Consider the following 23,727-nt stretch of genomic DNA (forward strand, 5'->3'; position numbering starts at 1 on the left):
TTTCTATACGAATAGGAGAAGTGCATTTCAAGGTTTGATTTCCTGAGAATATATTGCTTTTTTCATGTTTTGCACATGTATTTAGCCAAAGGTGTCCGCAGACATGTTACCGTTCCTCATTAACCCTGATTGTATAACGTGTTTATATTCTTTCTAATACGTACATCATTCTATTTCCCGAAGTGAGACTATGTACGTCTATCCTTTGCACTCACGAGAAGCACTCATATAGCTCATAACTCATGTAGCACTTGTAGGATTCTCGTCCCGATCCGAGGATTCCAATGTGGAACTGACATGAAGAATACTTCACCTGTTAAATATGTTGACGTTTGTAATGTGAATGTCACAGTTACAACATGATACCACCTTTCAGTAAGCATCATCAACTCTTATTGTATTCCCATCAATATTAAATCACAAATATATACTTGTATTCAATGACTGTAGTGTTATTTAGTTGATATTCCAACATGATTCAACACTATGTAATAAACAAATAACAAGTATAAATCTAGCTTTTCAAAAGTCCAGACTGTAATATTTTGCAAGTGGTATTAAATAAATGTAATTCCAAGCAGGTTGAAGTTTGCTGTTGTGTTTTATTTGACCTGTCGTTGGTTATATTTGTTTTGTCTCATATTGCTGCTTCTGCTTTTCATTCATAACAACAATCGCGAGACGTCATTCACTACAAGGCAGAACTGAAGGAATCCCACGAAAGTGAGAGACATTAACAAACAATTTATTAAACGAAAGAAGATAGTCACACGCATCAGTTTCGCTTTGCATTATATAATAGTTATGCATACAGTAGTGCTACTAGATGCTTTTCACGTCTTCAGCATAGGTTGGTACAGTAAACATAAATGTCTTTGGCAAACACTCTGATTTCTCTCTTCCAAAATGTTACGGACAGGATATAAATTCAGCTGATCGGGGAAACTGAACCATTTTGATAGCACAGCCGGGACCCCGTCGGTACGAATGACCCAGTGTTCGTCCGAGATTTGAAGCGCGGCGCTAATTGACTATTTAGGTTTTCTTACAGTTGTCCTGCGTACTAACAACAATGCGCTTGAATAACTATAAGTTGAAGACATATTTTACAAAAACATCTTGAGCGTTGGTGCTGTCATGTTTGCATACACAACAGCAGGAACATGTTGTTAATGCGTATACATAGAAATGTCAACAATGCCTATATTTGGGCATACAATATTCACGCGCAACCAGATTTGCAACGGGTTTCAGTCTTGTGTGTTAAGAATCGAAAGTTGTTATGTATTACAATTAAAACAAATTTCACGTGGGTAATGGATAAAATATCACACTCATATACCGTTAAATAACCATTTTACGAAAGTCGTGAATTCCACTCATTTCGTAGAAAAATATTATTTAACGAGAATGAATGTAATATTCACCATGTACATAAATGATGAACAGTGAAATTAATAGAAGTCATTTGATGACAACCTCCAACAAGTTATTAATTCAAAGACCCTGAAGTAAAAAAAATCATTTGATTCAAGGGCCCTGAAGTAATAGAAGACATCTTATGAAATCTCCAACACGTTATTTATTCAAGGGCCCTCAAGTAATAGAAGGTATCTTATGACAATCTCCAACACGTTAGTAATTCAAGGACCCTGAAGTAATAGAAGACATCTTATGAAATCTCCAACAAGTTATTAATTCAAGGGTCCTTAAGTAATAGAAGACATCTTATGACAATCTCCAACACGTTATTTATTCAAGGGCCCTGAAGTAATAGAAGGTATCTTATGACAATCTCCAACACGTTAGTAATTCAAGGACCCTGAAGTAATAGAAGACATCTTATGAAATCTCCAACACGTTATTAATTCAAGGGTCCTTAAGTAATAGAAGACATCTTATGACAATCTCCAACACGTTAGTAATTCAAGGGCCCTGAAGTAATAGAAGACATCTTATGAAATCTCCAACTCGTTATTTATTCAAGGGCCCTGAAGTAATAGAAGGTATCTTATGACAATCTCCAACACGTTAGTAATTCAAGGACCCTGAAGTAATAGAAGACATCTTATGAAATCTCCAACACGTTATTAATTCAAGGGTCCTTAAGTAATAGTAGACATCTTATGACAATCTCCAACACGTTAGTAATTCAAGGACCCTGAAGTAATAGAAGGCATCTTATGACAATCTCCAACACGTTATTTATTCAAGGACCCTGAAGTAATAGAAGACACCTACTGATAATCCCAAACACGTTATGAATTCAAGGGCCCTGACGTAATAGAAGACATGACAATCTCCACTACGTTATCAATTTAAGACTTAAACGCCAGATAATATAGGTCTCGATTATCTGACCATCAGACGGAAAAGGCAAACTAATGGTGGAAATTGAAGGGACACTGAAAATCAATGACGACACCAGGTGTTCGCGAAAATTGTAAGCAGGATGCAGTACTCCATGAACACCCGTCACTTGTATTATCTGCATAGAAAGTATTTGCCTATATCATGGGAGAATAGGAATATATCAGTCACTTCACACAATGAAACACTGTTTCACTTTCCCGCCATCATGTGTGTCAACATTGGTCTGTGCACTGACAAACATGGCCCATTTCTTGTTACCTGTGGAGGGGGAATCAAGACATTCATCCTTACATTGTGACCAAAGGTATACACGTGTTTCGTCAGTTTTCGAAACAACCACGAAGGTGGATCGATTGTTTCGTTGATTCATAAACACCACAGCCTCGCGAAAGTTTTGATATTAAATATTGTCCAGGGAGGAAAGTGTAGGATGTAAATCTAAATCCTATCTGCCACCCTTATGGATCTGTACATAGGGAGTCTATCAATTTGTACCTCTGGCCGTCACTGACTACAGGTGTAATGTACAAGCATCTATTCATGCAACTAATGACCCATGAATGTAATCTGGCATGGATGACACATGGACGTGTCAGCACAACCCTCAACTTTTAGTCTTGCTGACATCTGGCTGTACTTTAGCACAATCAATAGACACTGGAGACTGATACACCGATCCCCATTCTGATCTCCTGATCCGGATTCTGTTTGATTATTAATCTCAGTTTTGGGGAACATATGCCATATTCAGGTTAATAGTAAATGAATAGAACTTGTGTCCTTCCAGGTTTTTGTTTAAACATCAGTCTTGATGTAACTATCCCAAATTTCTGAAATGGCAAGGGGCTGTAATACCGTTTCTGTGGTTAATGTGGATTGATCAACCTTGCTGTCATGGCTGTACCCATATCATACAAGGGTAACATTAGAAATCAGGCGCAGCTGAATGTACAATGTACGTTCGCGTCAATGTTTGTTTCTGTCTATTTTATTATGAAAAACAAAAATGAAAATGCCAATATCAAGCAAGATGTTTCTCGTATGGTCATTTCATTTGTTCATGAATACGGATCTATCATGTGTGTTCATACATCATACAGTTTTGACGTGTAAATTCAATTATTGTTATTGTTCCCGTATAACATTTTCATTCACTGTCGTTTTTACTCTCTCGCTCTTCTCTAAGCGGCTAAACACTCACCTCACTCCCACATTGTTGATCCCTACGTTGTACTAAACGGCACATTATCAATTATATACTGTGTGTGTATATTGAATAAGTTCTTACCTCAAATTAAGGCTCAAAGCCAGTGACGTTGAGTTGACGCGAACCAGAGCTGGGCTTACCCATATCCATGATAGTTTTACAGCTGGTATTATTGTGACAATGCATTCCTATAGTGAGATTCAGTGGCTTTTACTGAAATACGGATATTGTTTGGTTAACATAAAGGCACATATTATTGTTTATTCGACATCGAACAGGAGAACCATTAAACATTATCTGTTTGATTGGAATTGACCACAAAGGTTAATCATGAATTGGTCATATATTTTAAGATATGCATTATTCGGCATGATAAAACATTTTGAGATATGCATTATTCATGAGCTGTAAAGTTGACGTATATATTACCTTGAGGCGATTTATTTTGTCATATTCCTGAACTAGATAATGATGACGATAGTAACGGTAGAGACAGGTATTAGTTGTCATTTCAAGGCAGATTCTTGGTTTATGAAATAAAAATCGATGAAGCAGAGCATCGTGTTGGATTTTCTACTGATTACAGTTTATTGGAAGACGAAGGTAGAGGTTTGAAAACAGATAAAATTAGGTTGAAACAGATGTCCGGCTGAAACGGCATGACATAACTTACATACTGTTGCAGACAGCGTTATACCCAACTCTCTAACTCACTTACTTGAACAAATCACCGAATCAAATCAATCTGTGGAAACAAATCCAAGTCCGTCCACACGTTTATTCAATTATAAACTGTAGTAGGTTATTACAAATAGTTCAATACATATATGATCCGTATCACCAATAGTTAACATTGCTTATAATGCATATCTAAATAACATGTTTATTCTCCCCTGCCCTAAAGGCGGGGAAGTATACGGGAAACGTTAATTTTGTAGCATGTATGTCGACATGTTGGTTTAATTGAAATTTCAAGCCACGCATTTACGGAAACAAAACATACAAATCATGTGCGTTGAATGTTGATGCTTTTCTTTTCCAGCAATAAGAGATACTTCAAAATCGTCTTTATGTAGTTAATTGATGCATCTGACCGTTTCTGGTCATTAGCTGACATTATTAAACCATTCCTCATTCGACATACAACACTTTTGATTGTTTGGATGCTCATGTTCACTGGAAATATTTTGAATAGTTATATTTCGTATTTTGAATAACCCACTCCCCCGTTAATCAGTGCACCGCACACAGCCACATGTGAAACGTTTGGTCGCAAAGTCAAAGCAAAATCGGAGTAGTGTGTCGGTGAATTTGCATCAAGGCTGTAGTATTTTTCAACCATTTAATGGAATTCAATGTACAGCCGTAGCTTTGGCCACTCATATATTTCGTTTCCCATGGCTCAAATCTATTTGCGTCTGTACCGTGTTCCACTGACCTCGATAATCTGTTGGATGAAGGCACAGATCTCTTCAGTCACATAGTTAACACCGATGGCTATGAGGGGTATTTAGGTCATAATCAGCTCCCAGCAGCCAATGCCTCAACCTCAAGCGATATTGTCTACATAACAGATCAGTTTTATGGCTCCGTCACAGGTGCTCAAAATATTGAAGCAGGGAAAACAAATTTCATAGAATAATTTCAACAACCAATATTGAGTGAGTGAGTGAGTTGGTTTAACGCCGCTTTTAACAGCATTCCAGTTATATCGCGGCGTGTCAGCTTAATGTGGGAGGAAAGCCCGAAGTGATGCAGGTATCTGACGTTTACCGCTTCTGTGAAACCCACGAGCACGGGTATGGTGCTGACAAACCTAGAAACATAATCGGAGCGAACCTGGGATACAAACCTATAATCATAGATTTCTGGGGTGTTCAAGGGACGCAACACTGCACAGCGAATCGCGGCGCCTTAGACGACTGGGCCACCCGTGCCCCCGCCAATATTGATATCCTCGTCACTTTTAGTAACTTTCAATGCAATTTTTACGGATTTTGATTCGTATGCATTATTTGACTCTCATCAACGGATTGGTTTGGGTCAGATTGATCCGAATGGACAAGCGGTTTTACTTCTGTTTAGTAGTATGGCTGAATTGTTATGTTACATCTTAACAGTATATCAGGCGACTATGCTCGTCGTAGGTGGCGACAAACGGGATCGGGTGGTCAGGCTTTGGTTGATGCGTGGCATCGACCCCCATTGCGCGGATCGATGCTCATGATATTAAGCACTGGATTGTCTTGTCCAGACTCGATTATTTACAGAACGCCGCCATATAGCTGGAATATTGCTGAGTGCGGCGTTAAACGACAAACCAACCAATTATCATCATATGAACTCAAACCAGTCATTGTTACAAGTAAACCACATTCCACAACAATTACTGACACTGGATAAAAAAAACAGTACACAGAAAAAGATCAAGTAACTCAACTCATCATGATCACAAATACTATTCTTTGAAAGAAAGAAATACAAAAAAGAAACTGACCAAAAAACGTAAAACAAGAGACGAGGAATCTCCATTATTGATTAGTCCCGGTACTACGTGAAATATTTTGAGTATGTGCATTTGTGGCTGTGGCAAAAAGGCCTTATCTTTGTTTGTTTGTTTGTTTGTTGTTTAACGCCGCACTCAGCAATATTGCGGCTATATGACGGCGGTCTGTAAAAAAATCAGGTCTGGACCAAACAATCCAGTGATTGACATCATGAGCATCGATCTATGCAATGGGGATCGATGAAATGTATCAAACAAGTCAGCGAGCCTGACCACCCGATCCCGTTAGTCGCCTTTATTTACAGACCGCCGTAATATGGCTGGAATACTGCAGAGTGTTGCGTTAAACAAGACACTATTTTTAAATAGACCTACCCTACGCAAATGTATCAACTGTATTGCCCAATACTCAAAATAAATAATATTTTGTTCCATAACAGCGTTGTGTTATTTGTGTTAATATAATTATGCTCCATCATGCCTTTCAGTAACATCATAATTATGCGTTTGTGAGGCTTCACATATCGCGGGGAACTTTGATGCTTTGCATTAATGTTTTCTTGTAGTATTTAGATCACCATACATCAGATGCATACACATGTGGCCCAAACGCTCCCTAACCAACAAGTCACTTTGCTTTCTATACTCAAAGAAAGGACAATTCATGTAAACATCGGCATATGTCCTTGTGCTAAAACAAATGCTTGTGACACGATAGGATTTTACAACTACACTAAATATAATGAGTACAATAAGTTTATATCTTGAGGTGTGTGGACATCTCGCCTGGCTATGTCCGTCATACTAGATTGGATCCGGGAACCAACTTTGTCGTCAGCTCTGCCCAATCACCACTTGTCGAGGTTTCGTAGTTGCCTCCCTTGTATGTCATACGGAAGATTCAGAAAGACACAACTGCGTACCTCGATGGGAGGTGTTATTTCAAGGTTTCCGGGATACTAAGTAAAGCCGACAGGATCCATATGATGAAGAAGTATCTATTCATCTACTAGCATCAGACACAATCAACTTGTATACGGTTTGTATTTCGTAAATATTGAGTTTGTGTGGTGAACACACACATTCAGGGAACTTATAACTAATGTCAGAGAAACTGAAAGTATGACTTGTAGAGAAAGATCGTGTTTCGTATCCTGAAACACCTTGTATCTTACATTTATCTTACTTCTACTGTTATACGTTCGTTACAACTGTCTGTGTGTATCAATTCAGGTAAACGAAGTCCTTCGTCGATATGAATACTGAAAAAAATAAAAACATTAATCTTTGACCCCGACACACTGACCTTCCCAGTTTCCTTCCTTGTACTGTGACAGTGAGGGGGCGTGTATATAAACCAGGCACGTAGAGATGGATCAATAATCCCTCATACAGGACGATGTGGGTATGTTTTAAAATGTAGCTTTGAGAAAAAATGTGATACTCTGTTGAAGCAATGCCGACACTGCCAAACCTACATAAGTCTTTACATACACTCCCAGCCTGACCATGTCAAGTGCCCTCTACTGCGGTAACTACAGTAATATTCCCTGATGTCAATTCTCTATTTTGTGTACCCTTACCTTTGTGTTCATGTTGCATACGTAATTGGTAATCAATTTTACATCAACAGTGCCAGTATGTAAGATATATTCTCCATCTGCAGTTTTCTTTCTTAATGGTAAGATTTTGGAAACTCTCACGGCATTCAGTAGTTTCTAAATAGTATTTTAAGTACAACATATCAATCATTAAGTCACAGTGTCCCAATACAATCATAACTTGAATGCGAAATAACGTTTTAAACTTTCTTTCACATGCTTAAATTTAAAAATTAAATAAAGAAACCAAACATCACTTATTCATCTAACTGAAACATTTCCTGTAGAGTGATCTTGATTGTGACAGTGATCTCATACTATCATGTCCTGTTTTACAGATGGCGACGTCGCCGGCTGAAAAAGTGATAGAATTCCTTACCTGTGTGATCTGCCAGGAACTGTACACAGACCCATGTACACTGAGGTGTGATCACACATTCTGCAGGAAATGTGTCACAGGATACATCCAAACCAGGCCAGATGCTGTACAGTCTAAGACGATCCCCTGTCCCTGCTGTCGACAAGATACCAAGGTCCCCGACCCCAGCCGGCCAGTGGAGGAGTGGGCGGGGCAGATTAAACCCAGCATCATTATACAGGGGCTGATTGACACACAAGCTGGACCTTCTACTGAAGGTAAATACAAGCGACAAAACCCTTTCCATATTCATAAGGAATCTCTGCAAAAAACAGAGTCGATTGTACGATTCCGATCATATCATCAGCATGTGTTTCTGAATCACCATTACATTGTGATGATACCAGGTGTTCGCGAAAAGGTGAGCCGCACCGGTGGCACTCGACACAAACACATGCAAAGGCAAGTTAATTGTTCAAATGATGAAACATGGCAACATAAGTCAAATCAAATTGGGAAATGTCCTCCACAAATCTACTGCAACACTTTTTGAAAGCTTTATTGAGGCCTTGAATGTCGTAACCTTGATCAAACAACTTCTGAGCAAACAATTGGTACCATGGGGATGCCTACCTCTTGCTGAAATGTCTTACCGCCAAATTTTACAAAGATATTATCAATGAGTTACGTTCAGCGCCAGAAAATGTATGTATGCATTTAAAAATATAATTATATATACAAGTCATTGTGCAATATGTTTTTTTATGTATAGGTTTATGTATGTTCACGTTGTCAAAAAGATTTTCATTCATTTTCATTTTTATTCTCAGACACTACTACCAGGTGCTGCACGTTATGTGGGCAGCCAGGGGAGACAACTCAAGGGACCTCCTGGTGTCCGGACTGTGAAGTTAACCTCTGTGGAAGATGTGTCAAGATTCATCGTGCTAGTCCCTTATTTCGTGACCATGAACTATGTGACCTGTCTGGGGAGGTAAAGGTTAAGCAGAGACGCAAGATCATGTGTCAAGAGCACAAGCACAAGAAAGTCAAATATATCTGTAAAGACTGTAACAAGTCACTGTGTCAGTCATGCTGCGTGGTCTACCACAGGAAATGTGACTCTGTCGTCACAATCAATTCACAAGTAGAACAAATGAAGTCAGAGTTGACTCTGAAAAGAAATATCTTGCAGACTAAATATCATGGCAAAGGTAAAAGGATAGAGAGACATACGTTGAAATTAGATCAAATAAAAGACAATAAATTGGCCACTAAAGACCAAATCCATCTTTACGCCAATAAAATGATACAGCACATCAGGCTGAAGGAACAAAAGCTGTTGGATGAAGTGGATGAAATAACAGACAAACAAGTCATTCAGACTCATGCTGATGTAAAGCTTGAAGAGATTGAGATGCAGATGTACAGACAACATTGTGAGTTCATTGACCAGGCCTTGGTATCGGACTGTGAGATGGACCTGTATGAAGCGTATCAGGCCTGGGAGTCGGGGGCTGTAGAGTTGGGGGACGTCAGGGACACAGACACTACAGACACACGGAGAATAGATGAAATCAGGTTTACACCTGACACTGACAACGTCCAACACATCCTAGATGACCTACAACTTGGGAAGATTGACGTCACATATGGAGATGGACTGAAGTGTTCACCAGTGTTGTTCCACACACTTGATGCGACCTCAGAGGATGACGACGGGATACCTAGTATGCCTGGTGTCACATCACTTTATGTAGATGGCATACAGACAATTGTTGTTACAGACTACACCAACAAGTGTGTGAAATCTTTCTACAACAGAAACGATCAACCATCTCAAAGTAGACTTCCCCTGGATGACTCTCCATTTGGCCTAACACGGTTGACGGAGAAAGAGGTGATAGTTGCTGTCCCTGGCTCACGGAAGATCCTAACAGTAGAGGTGTCCCCGGACCTGGTACTGAACTCAACCATCACAACAAGCAAGGGCTACGCCAGTCTCGCTGTTCTGGGCCCTTCATCTCTGGCAGCAGGTACTTGGGACTGTCTTGATATCCTGGACATGACAGGACAAGTGCTGAGGTCAATCACTACACACAACAACGAGACACTGTTTGCCTACCCCGCCTATATGTGTGTCAACAACAAGGGCAACATACTCGTGTCTGACTGCTGCAAGAAGTCTGTCACATGTTTGACGTCAGATGGGGATGTTGTGTGGAGATATGCCCCTACCGGAGATAGGGCTCTCCGTAAGCCTACTGGTATCTTAACAACCAACACAGGAGATATCATGTTTGTAGACAAGATCGCCGCGACTATTATACAGCTAACCGAGACAGGGGAATATGTCAGCGATGTCCTCACATCAAAGGATGGCATCAATCAGCCAATTAGTCTGTGCATTGACAAACATGACTCTGTTCTTGTAACTGGTGGAGGGGAAATCAAGACATTTGTCTTCACATAGTATGTGAATGTAAATCGATGAAGGGCTTTGTCGGATTGAGTTCTCACATCTCGGGATGATGTGTGAGGATGAAAGGGAGGGGATAACGGGGAAGGACAACATGTATTAAGATGCACATTGTTATGTCTCAGCTGCATATGGGCGGCCTGCGTGACACCATATGGAACTTGAACGACATACGAATAAGAGTAGACACGGGTGACCAAACGGTAGGAGGCATTACTGTTTGCTGTGAAGAGTTGCGTCCCTTCTCCGAGCCAGAAAACAGTTTCCCATGGGCATTAGGCCCTAATCACTAATGTTTTGCAATTATCAATTCATTTTCGAAGCGTAAATCATTACTGTGAGAGGGTTTCTGTTATTCGAAGGTCATGTTTACATGTAAGAGTTGAGATAATATATTAAATATCTGATGAAAATTAAATGTTTACATTTCCTATCAATAATTTGCGTTTGTTAGTTTTGATTCATATATATTTAGAGATGTTCTTGTAGACAGATAATAGCATACAGATTGTCAAATGTACACCAAATCCACTTGTACATGTATCTGAATCATGGAGTGAGTGAGTGAATGAATGAGTGAGTATGGTTTTACGCCGCTTTTAGCAATATTCCAGCAATATCAAGGCGGGGGACACCAGAAATTGGCTTCACACATTGTACCCATGTCGGCAATCGAACCCGGGTCTGCGGCGTGACGAGAGAACGCTTTAACCACTAGGCTACCCTACCGCCCCTCTGAATCATGGAAATCACTTAACCACTTGTATGTGATAGTTGGTGTACATCCATTGTTGTTGCAGTGCTGTGTTAGGATGGCTACACGATTTGTCAATTTGTTCCCGCGATACAGGATACATGTATTTACGGCACAGTTGAAGGTGTCCACAATAGGAAACGAATACCAATCTACGATATCTGCCCCATAATGATTTACCACTTCATCAGATGGATACAAAACGAGAACTGTTCTACAGACATACCCAAGTAGGTAGCTGAGGTCAAATAGGAAGATCCGCCTCCGTGGTCTAGCGGTAGAGCGACTGCTAAGAGAGCGGAAGGTCCGGGGTTTGATCCCCGGCCGAGTCATACCAAAAGACGTGAAAAGATGGTACTTGATGTTATCCTGCCTGGCGCTCGACTTTAAGGGGCTAAAGATATGACAGTTGACTCGGAGTCAATAAACTGTGTTGGAGTGGGGTGTTCATGTTAAACTGCAGCATGGTACCTCAGTGAGATAGCACTATCAATCGACATAAGTCCAGACTAGTACAAGCAGCCAAACACACACACTTCGCTATGTAGTGCAATAATCGTGACGCGACGTTAAACCCCATTTCATCTCATCTCACCATTTAGGGAGAACAGAATGGACTAATAACAAGTTGAAGTCCTCACATCACCTCTCAGATCATCTAACGTTATAAACGTCTTAGACCTGCTTCACTTTGTGTTTACACCCCACATCAAGCTGACACATCATGAGATTGTTTAGAGCCACCTCACCCACCTCACCCATCCACCTCACCAACTCGTTCACTTGATGCATATAGTGGACGGAGTTTTGTTCTAAAACACACTTTGACTTTGTTTAACGATGCATGATGTACGATCTGATGTGCTTCTTAATCCAATGTTTCTAGGCACAGGATGGAGAGGAATATAATTTTAATTTTGTTCATGACAGAAAATCCCCTGAAATGCCGATGAACACTAAACCAACAAGACTTCTTTCAGTGATACGCTGTGTAAATTGACGTCCATTATTACTTTGAGGGAGCATTAGTTTGGCAAAACCGAAACAACATGGACAGCCATTCGTTTTCGAGAAATTTGGAAATACTTTGGCTCTGATGAATATTAATTTTCCCTGATTGCTACGATAAAGACAGAAGGACCAGTCTTGTATAAATACATGTTCAGCTCATGGTTTCATCTATATACCTTCATGGAAACAGGTAGATGTGTGAACTTCACCGGCCTTCATAATTTCACCCCAGGTCATGTATACCTGTCATTATCACAGACCCATGTTGATTCGCAGTAGTGTAATGTATGTCATCGCTTTTGGTGTGGATCATCCACCCAACACAAAAGAATGAAATCGATCTACCCTGAGTCACAATGCGCATATACATCCTGTATACCGTAACTTTGGGAGATACTTATATCCCTTTACACGTACATGTGTGCATGATTTCATAATTAAGTTATTTTATTAATTCTTAAGGATTTCTATGATTTGTTTGGCTGGTTGGTTTGTTGTTTAACGCCGCACTCAGCAATATATCAGACGGGGGTCTGTAAATAATCGAGACTGGACCACACAATCCAGTGACTGATATCATCAGCATCGATCCATGCACTTTGAATCGATGTCATGCTTAAACCAAGTCAGCGAGCCTGACCACCCGATCCTGTTAGTCGCCTCTTACGGCAAGCTTAGTCACCTTTTACGGCAAGCATGGGTTGCTGAAGACCTATTCTACCGCATTTGACCATGACACTTTATGCAAGTGTAATAAAAAAGGAGACTCGAAAGATTTCTGGCAAAGAAAATATGACAAAACATATCTCGATCGCCATGAAACATGGTATAAACAATACGTATATATTGTATCTAATGGCACGATCATAACTTATCGGCGTGTTGAAGCATTTAGTAACATATGTGATGGTAAGTCCATTTCGGATCGTTTCATGAAACGGGTTTTAATCAATAAGATTACCTTTATCATGACCTTCAACATCTCTTTTCTAGTCATCCATGGCAGAAGGTCAAGGATCAATAACGCTTACACATTAATATATAGACATCAGACTATATTATTGAATGCAGGGGGTTTACTATACAAGGTGCAGCCCTTGTTTATGCTTCAGTGATTTGAAAACTGCTTATAACATAGCGAGCTCCACTACCAATAATATAAGATGCAAGATGTATATAGAAATAAGGACAGTGAATCTGAGGACACTCAACAGTGTTTTAACCCTATTCCTTTCCGGAATAGTGATTGTGGTGAACTGTTTTAATAAGGCAATTACTTAACCTGTACTTCACCGTTGAAATACGTATCCAGACCCACCTTTCACACAACGTTTTTGCAATAGGGAGCATGATTAAACGTATTAAAATTATTAATCAATTCTAATCAGTTGACTAACAGAATTACTATTAATATATGTGTTCGTCCCTCAACCCTAATCACACTTCAGGATTATAAAACGTTCAAACACAAACATACATGTATGCAAAGGGCCCTGGGCCTGAAGTGAAAGAAGTCATTTGGTGACAATCTCCAGCATGAAACAATGCAGATAGAATAAACCAGGAATAAACGACATAATCCCTCGTTTGTTTTTCTCCCTGCAGTGTTTATTGTACCACAAACAACTCCCCCTCGTCGTTTATTTCTTAAATATTGCAATGTGTTGATATCTCACCCGCCTATGGCAATCACCCCTGATTCGATCCAAGGACCTACGTGGTCGTCAACACTGATACTTTATCAATCACCGCAAGTCGAGGTATCGCAGTTATCTCCCTTGTATGTTATGCGGAAGAGGCAGGTAGACGCAGGTGTGTGCCATGGCGGGAGTTGGTTATTTACAGACTTCCAGGACAGTAAGTGGAGCTGACAGTGCACACGATAAAGGATTATATATTCGTCAACTAGCGGTATACAGTATAAGCTTGTATAAGGTTTTTTGTTTCTTTAATACTGATTTTGTCTTGTGAACACGCCCATTGATGACCCTTCAAACTAAGAGAAACCGAAAGTAGGACTTGTAGAGCAAGATTCCGTTTTGTATTCTGAGACGCAAAGTATGTTGATACACTATATCTTACATTTTAATGTAATGAGTTAGTTTTACAGCTGCCTGACATGTTTAAGTTTATTAATTCAGGTAAACGAAGTTCTTCGTCCTTCATGAAATACTGACGCAATAAAAACATGTGTTTTTGACCCCGACACTAATCTTCACAGTTACCTCCCTTGTACCGTGACAGCGAGAACATTGTCTTTACTCAGTGACATTGAGGTGGATCAATAATCCCTCAAACAGGACTGTGTTGGTATGTTTTAAAATGTAGCCTTTAATAATAATTAGACGTTCTGTTGAAGCAATGCCGACACTGCCACTCCTACAGTAATCCATACATACACTACCAGGATGACCATTTCTGACGCCTCCTCCCGTGGTAATAATGGCTGGAATGTGACATAAGCATAAGCATAAACATAACAAGCGTAACACGTCTCTACCGGGATACAACAATATACACTGCTGTAAATTTCTCTATTTGGGTACACTTTGTGGGTACACCAACCTTGAACAGGTAATAGTTATCAATTTTAAATATCAGCAGCTATGTACATACGTGTACAGTGTATCTTCCATCATGGTTTTCTACTGAAAACTCTCACACAATATTTCAGTAGATTTGTTATATGTTTAGTGCAAAATGTCATTCTGTACTTAACAGTGTCCTAATAAAACAAAAAGTTAAATCCTAAAAATGTATTAACTTTTCACTGTCACACTTATATTTCAAGCTTAAAAAGCAACTAAAGGATCTCCTGAAAATGTAAAGAGTGATTGTGCCAAATCTCATACTCTCATTTTTCTTTTACAGATGGCGACGTCGCGGGCTGAGAAAGTGACGGAATTCCTCACCTGTGTGATCTGCCAGGAACTGTACACAGACCCCTGTACACTGAGGTGTGATCACACATTCTGCAGGAAATGTGTCACGGGATACATCCAAACCAGACAAGATGCTGTACAGTCCAAGACGATCCCCTGTGCCTTCTGTCGACAAGATACCAAGGTCCCCCACCCCAGCCGGCCAGTGGAGGAGTGGGCGGGGCAGATCAAACCCAGCATCATTATACAGGGGCTGATTGACACACAGGCTGGAGATACTACTGAAGGTAAGACACACCCACAATCTAAGACAAGTTTTAAGGATAGGAACTCCATAGTGCCACAACAACGCATGTGTCTAAGCTTCTGTGTACATGTGTTATATGGATGTATTTGTTGGCGAATGAAATTACAGCTACTATGTTAGATGTATGTCATAAATCGTGTCATTGTCTTACTTACTCACTACTTACTACACAAGGCTCCATTTTTTCCCACGCCAAGTGACGATGTCTATTGGACTACCTTCTAGAACGATGGCTACCACTCATAGGATTCGTTTGTTCCCCAGGCCAAGTACAGCCTACCAATATACTTCAGTTCATATGAATGACGTACGTTTGCGCTCTGTACGTCGTGCATGTTGAGGCACATTAGCAGACTCCTCCAATTCCCTGTTATTGTTGTATCACCCAACTCCCATGATAGTGAGTTCGAATTCCAGATTGTGCCTGATTATATGTGGTGTCATGTAAGTTTTCAAGTGCAATGGTAGATGTTTGTATTTACATTCATACAGGTGTACAATAGATGCTCAATTGTTTCTTTCACAGACACAGGTGCCAAATGTTGCACATTATGTGGCCAGCTAGGGGAGACAACTCCAGCGATATCCTGGTGTCCAGACTGTGAAGTTACTCTCTGTGAAAGGTGTGTCAAGATGCATCGTGCTAGTCCCTCATCTCGTGACCATGTACTATGTGACCTGTCTGGAGATATCAAGGTGAAGAAAAGACGAAAGGTCATGTGTCATGAACACAAGGATAAGAAAGTGGAATATCTCTGTAAAGACTGCAACAAGTCACTGTGTCAGTCCTGCTGTGTGGTCTACCACAGGAAATGTGAGTCTGTCGTCACAATCAATTCACAAGTGGCAAGAATGAAATCGGAGTTAGCTTTGCGAAGTGACATCCTACGGACAAAATGTCATGGCAAACGCAATAGAATAGAGAGACATAAATTCAAAATAGATAAATTTACAGACTACAAATTGGCAGTAAAAGAGCAGGTTAATCTGATAGCTAATAAGGTTATAGAGTACATCCGACAGAAGGAAAAGAAGCTGTTAGATGAATTGGATGAAATAACAGAAAGACACATCATTCAGACTCATGCTGATGTAAAGCTTGAGGAGATTGAGATGCAGATGTACAGACAACATTGTGAGTTCATTGACCAGGCCTTGGTATCGGACTGTGAGATGGACCTGTATGACGCGTATCAGGCCTGGGAGTCGGGGGCTGTAGAGTTGGGTGATGTCAGGGACACAGACACAGCAGACACACGGCGAATAGATGACATAAGGTTTACACCTGACACTGACAACGTCCAGCACATCCTAGATGATCTACAGTTGGGGAAGATTGACGTCACATATGGAAATGGCCTGAAGTGTTCACCAGTGTTGTTCCACACACTTGATGCGACCTCAGTGAATGACGAGGAGATACCTTTTATAACTGGCGTCACAGAACTTAATGTAGATGGGATGCAGACAATTGTTGTTACAGACAACACCAACAAGTGTGTGAAATCCTTCTACACTAGAAACAATCAAGCATGTCAAAGTAGACTCCCCCTGGATGTCTCTCCATTGGGTCTAACACAGTTGAAGGAGAAGCAGGTGATGGTTGCTCTCCCTGTATCCCGCCATATTGTAACAGTAGAGGTGACCCCTGACCTGGTGCTGCTCTCGACCATCACAACAAGCAAGGGGTACTACAGTCTCGCTGTTCTGAGTCCTTCATCTCTTGCAGCAGGTGGTCTAGCCTGTGTTGATATCCTGGACATGGCGGGACACGTGCTGAGGTCAGTCACTACACACAACAACGTGACACTGTTTGCCTTCCCCTGGTACATGTGTGTCATATCCAAGGGCAACATACTCGTGTCTGACTCGGGGAAGAAGTCCGTGACATGTGTGACGTCAGATGGGGATGTCGTGTGGAGATACGCCCCTACCGGAGATAGGGCACTCCATCAACCTCATGGTATCGTTACAGCCAACACTGGAGATATCATGCTTATAGACCGGCTGGCCAAGGCTATTATACTACTAAGCGAGACAGGGGAATATGTCAGCGATGTCATCACATCACAGGATGGCATCTGCAAGCCATTGAGTCTCTGCATTAACAAACATGAATCAGTTCTTGTTACTTGTGGATGGGAAATCAAGACATTTATACTTACATAGTCTGGGAGTGAATATCGATGGAAGTGTTTGTAAGATTTAGTTCTTTCGTCTCTGGATGGCGTGTGAGGGTGATAGGGAATAAGTGGAAAATGTGCAATGAGAATAGTAGTTCATTGTAGAGAGATGCACATTCTTATGTCTAATGATAAGAAACCCTTTCCATATTCATAAGAAATCTCTGTCAAAAGTAGAGTCGATTAATAGTGTACGATTCCGACTATAGTATGAGTATGCTTCCATGAATCACCGTTAAATTGGGATGATACCAGGTGGTCGCGAAAAGGTGAGCGTATTCTGCCCCATCGGTGGCATCCATTACAAGCACGTGAAAAGATAATTTTTTAACTGAAAAACGCGGCAGCATATGGTAGAATTCAAAATAGGGAATTGCATCGTACAACATTTTTATCCCCCGCCACGAAGTAGGACGGGGATACAGAAACGGAGTTCATCCGTCCTTCCGTCCGTTCCTCCGTTCCTCCGTATTTCCGTCCTTCCGTCCGCTTCACAAAGGGTACAAATTCTCTCCTAAACTATTTAAGTTAGAGAAATAAAATTTTACGCACTGACCTTTAACGAGTTCGCAAATTGGAAGTTAAAGCCCTTGCTCCATGTGTTTCAACCTAGTGCTAACTGCGTGAAATGGGTACAGGTTTTCTCAGAAACTCCTTAAGTTACACGAATATAAGTTTCTATACTTATGTGAGAGATACTTGTCAAGAAAAGTGGTCCCGTAAATTATATTTGGCCAGAGTTACTTCCCTTGCTACATGTTTTTAGATTTTGAGCATGAACAGTTATTTTTTATGTATTTATTTCACGTTTAATTATTTTTTCATAAAGTGACCCTAGTGCACGTGCCAAGCTCTTCTTAAGGCTTTATAGGACTCATTTTTATAGTTTATATTCACTTCTACAAGCAAATTCTAATGTGCCACATGGCGGTGGATATTGATAACGTTGATTTCTTGTTGCCACTGATGTTGATGTTATCCAAATATCTACCATATAACGTTTTGAAAACGTTACTGAGGAAGGAGCATGCTCGTTTGTACCTTATTTATGCTTGATTGATGATAGTGTTGGGGCTACCAAGCAAAGTTAGCTTTTGTGAAAAGTGGGGTCTACAGGTTAATTTGGATAAAACAGAAGTAATGGTATTCAGAACTGGGTGTACACTAAGGCATTATAAAAATGATTTATGAGTGACGTTCCAAAAACAGTGACATGTACTTGCAGCAATTACCCAGGTGTTCTGCCTTCTAATCGACTGTCCTGGTCAAAGTGTATAGACACATTGATTATCAGCTTTGTTTCATATCAATGTTATGATATAAATTCCCACTGATGCCTGTAAATATTTTATTTGAACTGCTTGACACTAAAATATAGCCTGTTATATTGTATGGGGTAGAGGTGTGGTGTTTTCAGCAATACCCAGTATTAGAATCGTTTTGTGCTAATCTCTGTAAATATGTGTTTGGAGTTAGTAAATATGTTTCCAGTTATGGTATTTTAGCAGAATGTGGAAGAAGACAACTGTATGTAGATTATCAATTTAAATGTATTAAATATTGATTTAAACGTTTGTGTATTGATGATAGTAAATATCCTAGATAGTATATCTTTTAATGAAAAAGTTGGATGAAGCTGGTGTGAAAACATTGGCAAACTGTTTGTGATATTTCCTCTTCAGTTTCGGTTTTGGTGATGTATGGCTATCCCAGAACAGTGGTGATATACATCTCTTTTTAGGAGTATTCAAGAAACGTTTGCGTGAGTGTAATATCCAGAATGTTTCTGATAAAACACTACAGTAAGAAACTGCTATGGAAATCCAACATTCTACTCCCATAAGAAACTTGTAGATAGCAATTCTCGTCATATCCTTATGAATTTAGCAACATATGTCAAGGAATCTTTGACTATACGGTCTTACTTTGTTGTAAGCATTAGTAATGCCTCTCAGGAATATGGAACTGTTTATGTATGAAATGTACAAGGGTCTATGGCCTAGTTACCGATAAAAACAATATACTCATTCGTTCTGTCACTCACTCTCTCAACCACTCACAATATAATGTCTGCGAATGTCCTACGATTTACAGCGGGATCATTGCAGACAGCATCAATTTGCAATTTCATTTCGCGTAATAACACACTTTCTGAACATTTTCATCACAGTCTCTGCTACTCAGAAAATGTGCTCAACCTCCAAGGAATGTGATCTCCACTTGTGAGTTCGTTGGTAGAATAGCAGACTGTTGTCAGGTGTGTGTATGTGAGTGCATCCGTGCGTCGTCCTGGAAAGCCTCCATCTAGCGACATATCGCCTATATAGCTGGAATATTGCTAAACAGCAAACACGAATCAAATATAAATAGTCAACTGAACACAAATGAATGTTCTAAACCCATTGCAAATACACTTTCCAGACCTCTCCGTTCTGACAATAAACGTCTGCTTAAAATCCCTGCAACCAGATTGAAATCATTTGGTCAGAGAACTTACAAGTTTTGTTCCGTAACGCTATGGAACCAACTGCCACAAGAACTTCGACTGTCTCCCATCCCATCAACACATCTGTTCCATAAATACAACGGTGACATCAACTCTGTTCTTTTTCAATTCCCACACTTTTTTATTAACTCTATTGTAGCGGTATGGGCATCCACGTGTGGATAGAATTTGGCGCAATACAAATGTACTAATTCTTATTTTTATTATTTTGTCGCCAGTTTTTTTTTTTTCATGCACAAGAATGATCTCGTGAAGTGCTCGTACAATCCTCTCCTTGAACCAGTTACTGACTCGTGTGTGTGGCTGCTTGTACAAGTCCCGACTAATGCCGACTTTATTGCTCTAGCCCACTGAGATACCATGCCGCAGTTTTAATACCCCTCTCAAACACAGTATACTGACTCCGAGCCGACCCGTCCTTGTTTCAGTCGAGCGCCAGGCAGGGTAGCAACAAGCACCATCTTCTAACTCCTTTTGTATGACGCGGCCGGGGATCGAACCCCGGACCTTCCGATCTCCGGGCGAACGCTCTTCAGCTAGACCACGGAAGTTACAACGTGACATCATTTTGAAGTACGGATCCTATACACATCATACCTATATTTGCTTCTATAATATTCACATACAGAGTTTCATCACATATAGGTTTGTGTATGTTCGGCAAAATTGTGTTATTTAGTGGATATAGAACTCATTCTTACACGAATTATCACTCGTGATAAATTATTAATCTCCCTTTTAAATGCCGAGACTTATTTATACATATGCCACTGGTATTTGGAACGAAAAAAGATGTTACAACCATGAAGCGATTTAAACCAGGATACCATCATTTATACAGCGTATGTATATAATTATCAATAGACAAATGCGGAAGTGTTGAAGCACAGCTGTCAATCAAAGGATCACCCTTGAGGAACGGGGTGCAAATCAACGTCTGTCTTGGTTAATGAGATGTCAATAGCAACGATCTCTATTGGGCTACCATGTACACTAATGGGTAAAAGACAAGGCTTCGTTTGTTCCCATGCCAAGTACAGCTAACCAACACATAACGGTTCATATGAATGACGTACCTCTTCTACGTTCTGTACGTCAGCAATCTCGTAATGCATATTGGCCACCAATTCGCTGTGAAGAGGTGTATCGACCACATCCCATAGCCCAAAGACCGTGAGTTCGAATCCTCGATTAAACCTGATTATTAATTAAAAGGTATTTCATTGGCTTTTAGACGCTGGGTGTTCTCAGAGACACGCAATGTATGGATTGACAGTTCTCTTTACACAAACTTTCGACGGTTCCCCATGTCCCTTCATCAGGGCATGAACACACAACGGGTAATGTTCAGATATATACAATAACAGCGACAAACCCCTTTCCATATTTATAAGAAATGTCTGTTAAACAAAAGGGTTTTATGAGCATCTGAGTAGTCATTGTGTACTGTTCACATTATATAACCACATGCGTGAGTAGCATGCTACCAACAATCACGCATTATCTCATTTCAGAATGAATACTGATACTCTTAAGAAACTGCTCGGTCGATATATCTTCCGTTGTACACAAAAAACGAGAAAACCCTTTCCATATTCAAAAGGAATCGTTGCCAAAAACTGAGTCAATTACGATTCCGACTATATCATTCGCATGTGTTCATGAATCACTATCAAGTAGCGATGATACCAGGTGTTCGCGAAAGGGTGAGCGTACCCTGTTCCACGGGATATACCCGTTACAAACACATGCAAGGCAAGTCAATTGTTCACCTGAAACGACACGGATGCATATGGTACAGGTCAAAATAGGGAATGACACTAAACCAGCCTATATTTGTATGTGGTAACAATTGGCGAGCCTCATCCACCAAACATAATTTTTCATTTTAACTATCAAACCATCGCGATGGTGTATTAACATCATGTACGGGTGCCAGTGTATTTCAACTACACAAATAGGCTGACAGTGTAACCTGATGAAGGAGTCAGCATATACTCCGAAACTTTGTGTTCCTCATAATAAAGAAGTTGACATCTATAGATGCTCTTCCTTATGTGTATCGACCCGTGAAGATCCGGACTAGAATAGGTCTTCAGCAACCCACGCTTGCCGTAAAAGGAGACCATGCTTGTCGTACCCAACATTGGTGCAATGTGTGAAGCGTATTCCTAGGGTACCACTCCATATTATGACTGTAATATCAATAAAAGAGGCCTCAATGTCATCCATTCACTTACGCTCTCTGTCACTCACTTTCAACCACTCACAATATTCTAACTGCGAATGTGCTACGAGTTACAGCAATCATTGCAGACAACTTTAATTTGTAATTACATTTCGCACTCTAACACCCTTTCTGAACATTTTCATCACGATCTGTGCTACTCAGAAAATTCGTTCTTAGAATAACAGACTGATGTTGAGTTATGACTACGTGTATGTGCGTGCATGCCCGCGTCGTCAAAGTATTCTTCAATCTAGCTGCACATCGCCTCTGAAAACCACTGTTTTTTTATATTGAATGACATGGCTTGAAAATAGAATTGCGTCTAACTAAAACTTAAGTCGAACATAATCTTCAGCACTCCATGCTCGTCGTAAGAGGCGACTAACGGGATCGGGTGGTCAGGCTCGCTGACTTGGTTGATGCATGTCATCGATCCCAATTGCTCATGATATCAATCACTGGATTGTCTGGTCCAGACTCGATTATTTACAGACCGCCGTCATATAGCTGGAATGTTGCTGAGTGCAGCGCTAAACAGGATACCAAAATCAAACTATAAACCATCAAATGGAGACAAAGGATTGTTCTAAATCTACTGCAAATAAGGTGTAGCCTGGATTAAGCTTTGATTCACCACGCCGTAGACCCGGGTTTGAGTCTATTCCTGCGAAACAATGTCATAGGCTTTTTTCTGGTGGCTACTTCCGTAATGTGGCTAACATACTGCTAAAAGTGGCACATAAAAACACATTCACTTACTCACTCATTTAATTTGGGAACTACACTTTATATGTAAGTCCAAGTTATTCTTTTGATTTCCAGTGGTCCATTCATATAATTGGCGTTACTATTTTGCTTTTTACACCCAATGGAAGTATCCGCAGATAATCGAGACTGATTATTCTCTGACGTGGACGTTATATATTTAAGAACGTGTTGATGTCACAAACATGCACAAGTGACATGAACACCTGGAGCCACATATCAGTCTGTCCATAATTGTTTAAGAAATATAAATACATGTAAATAGATAGGAGATGATATTACTCAATATGTTAAATGTATGAAAGTTTATATAAACTGCAACGGTAACTAAAAGACGATTTGATGATACAAGGCATTTTGTCCTGGCCACGGCATAAACACTTCTCAACAATAGTGTAAACTGAAACGTTTGTAGTCTTTGTATGACAGGAAGCACCACAGGGTGAATGTCTGAACATCAAACAAGTACTCTCATTATGACCTGTCTGTGCATGTCATGTCCAGCATGTGATTTTCCTGTGCGAGTTGTTTGGAGTTGATGGACTGTATTAAAAAAACGTATATG

At 40.2% G+C, this 23,727-nt stretch overlaps 1 pseudogene; it reads left to right on the plus strand.

Annotated features, from left to right (window-relative positions):
* LOC124132506 overlaps positions 1 to 23,727 on the plus strand; it is a 37,372-nt pseudogene that overhangs the window by 1,130 nt on the left and 12,515 nt on the right.

The sequence above is a fragment of the Haliotis rufescens genome, unplaced genomic scaffold (genome assembly GCF_023055435.1).
Source record: "Haliotis rufescens isolate VD_foot unplaced genomic scaffold, xgHalRufe1.0.p SCAF_11, whole genome shotgun sequence".
Lineage (NCBI taxonomy): Eukaryota > Metazoa > Mollusca > Gastropoda > Lepetellida > Haliotidae > Haliotis > Haliotis rufescens.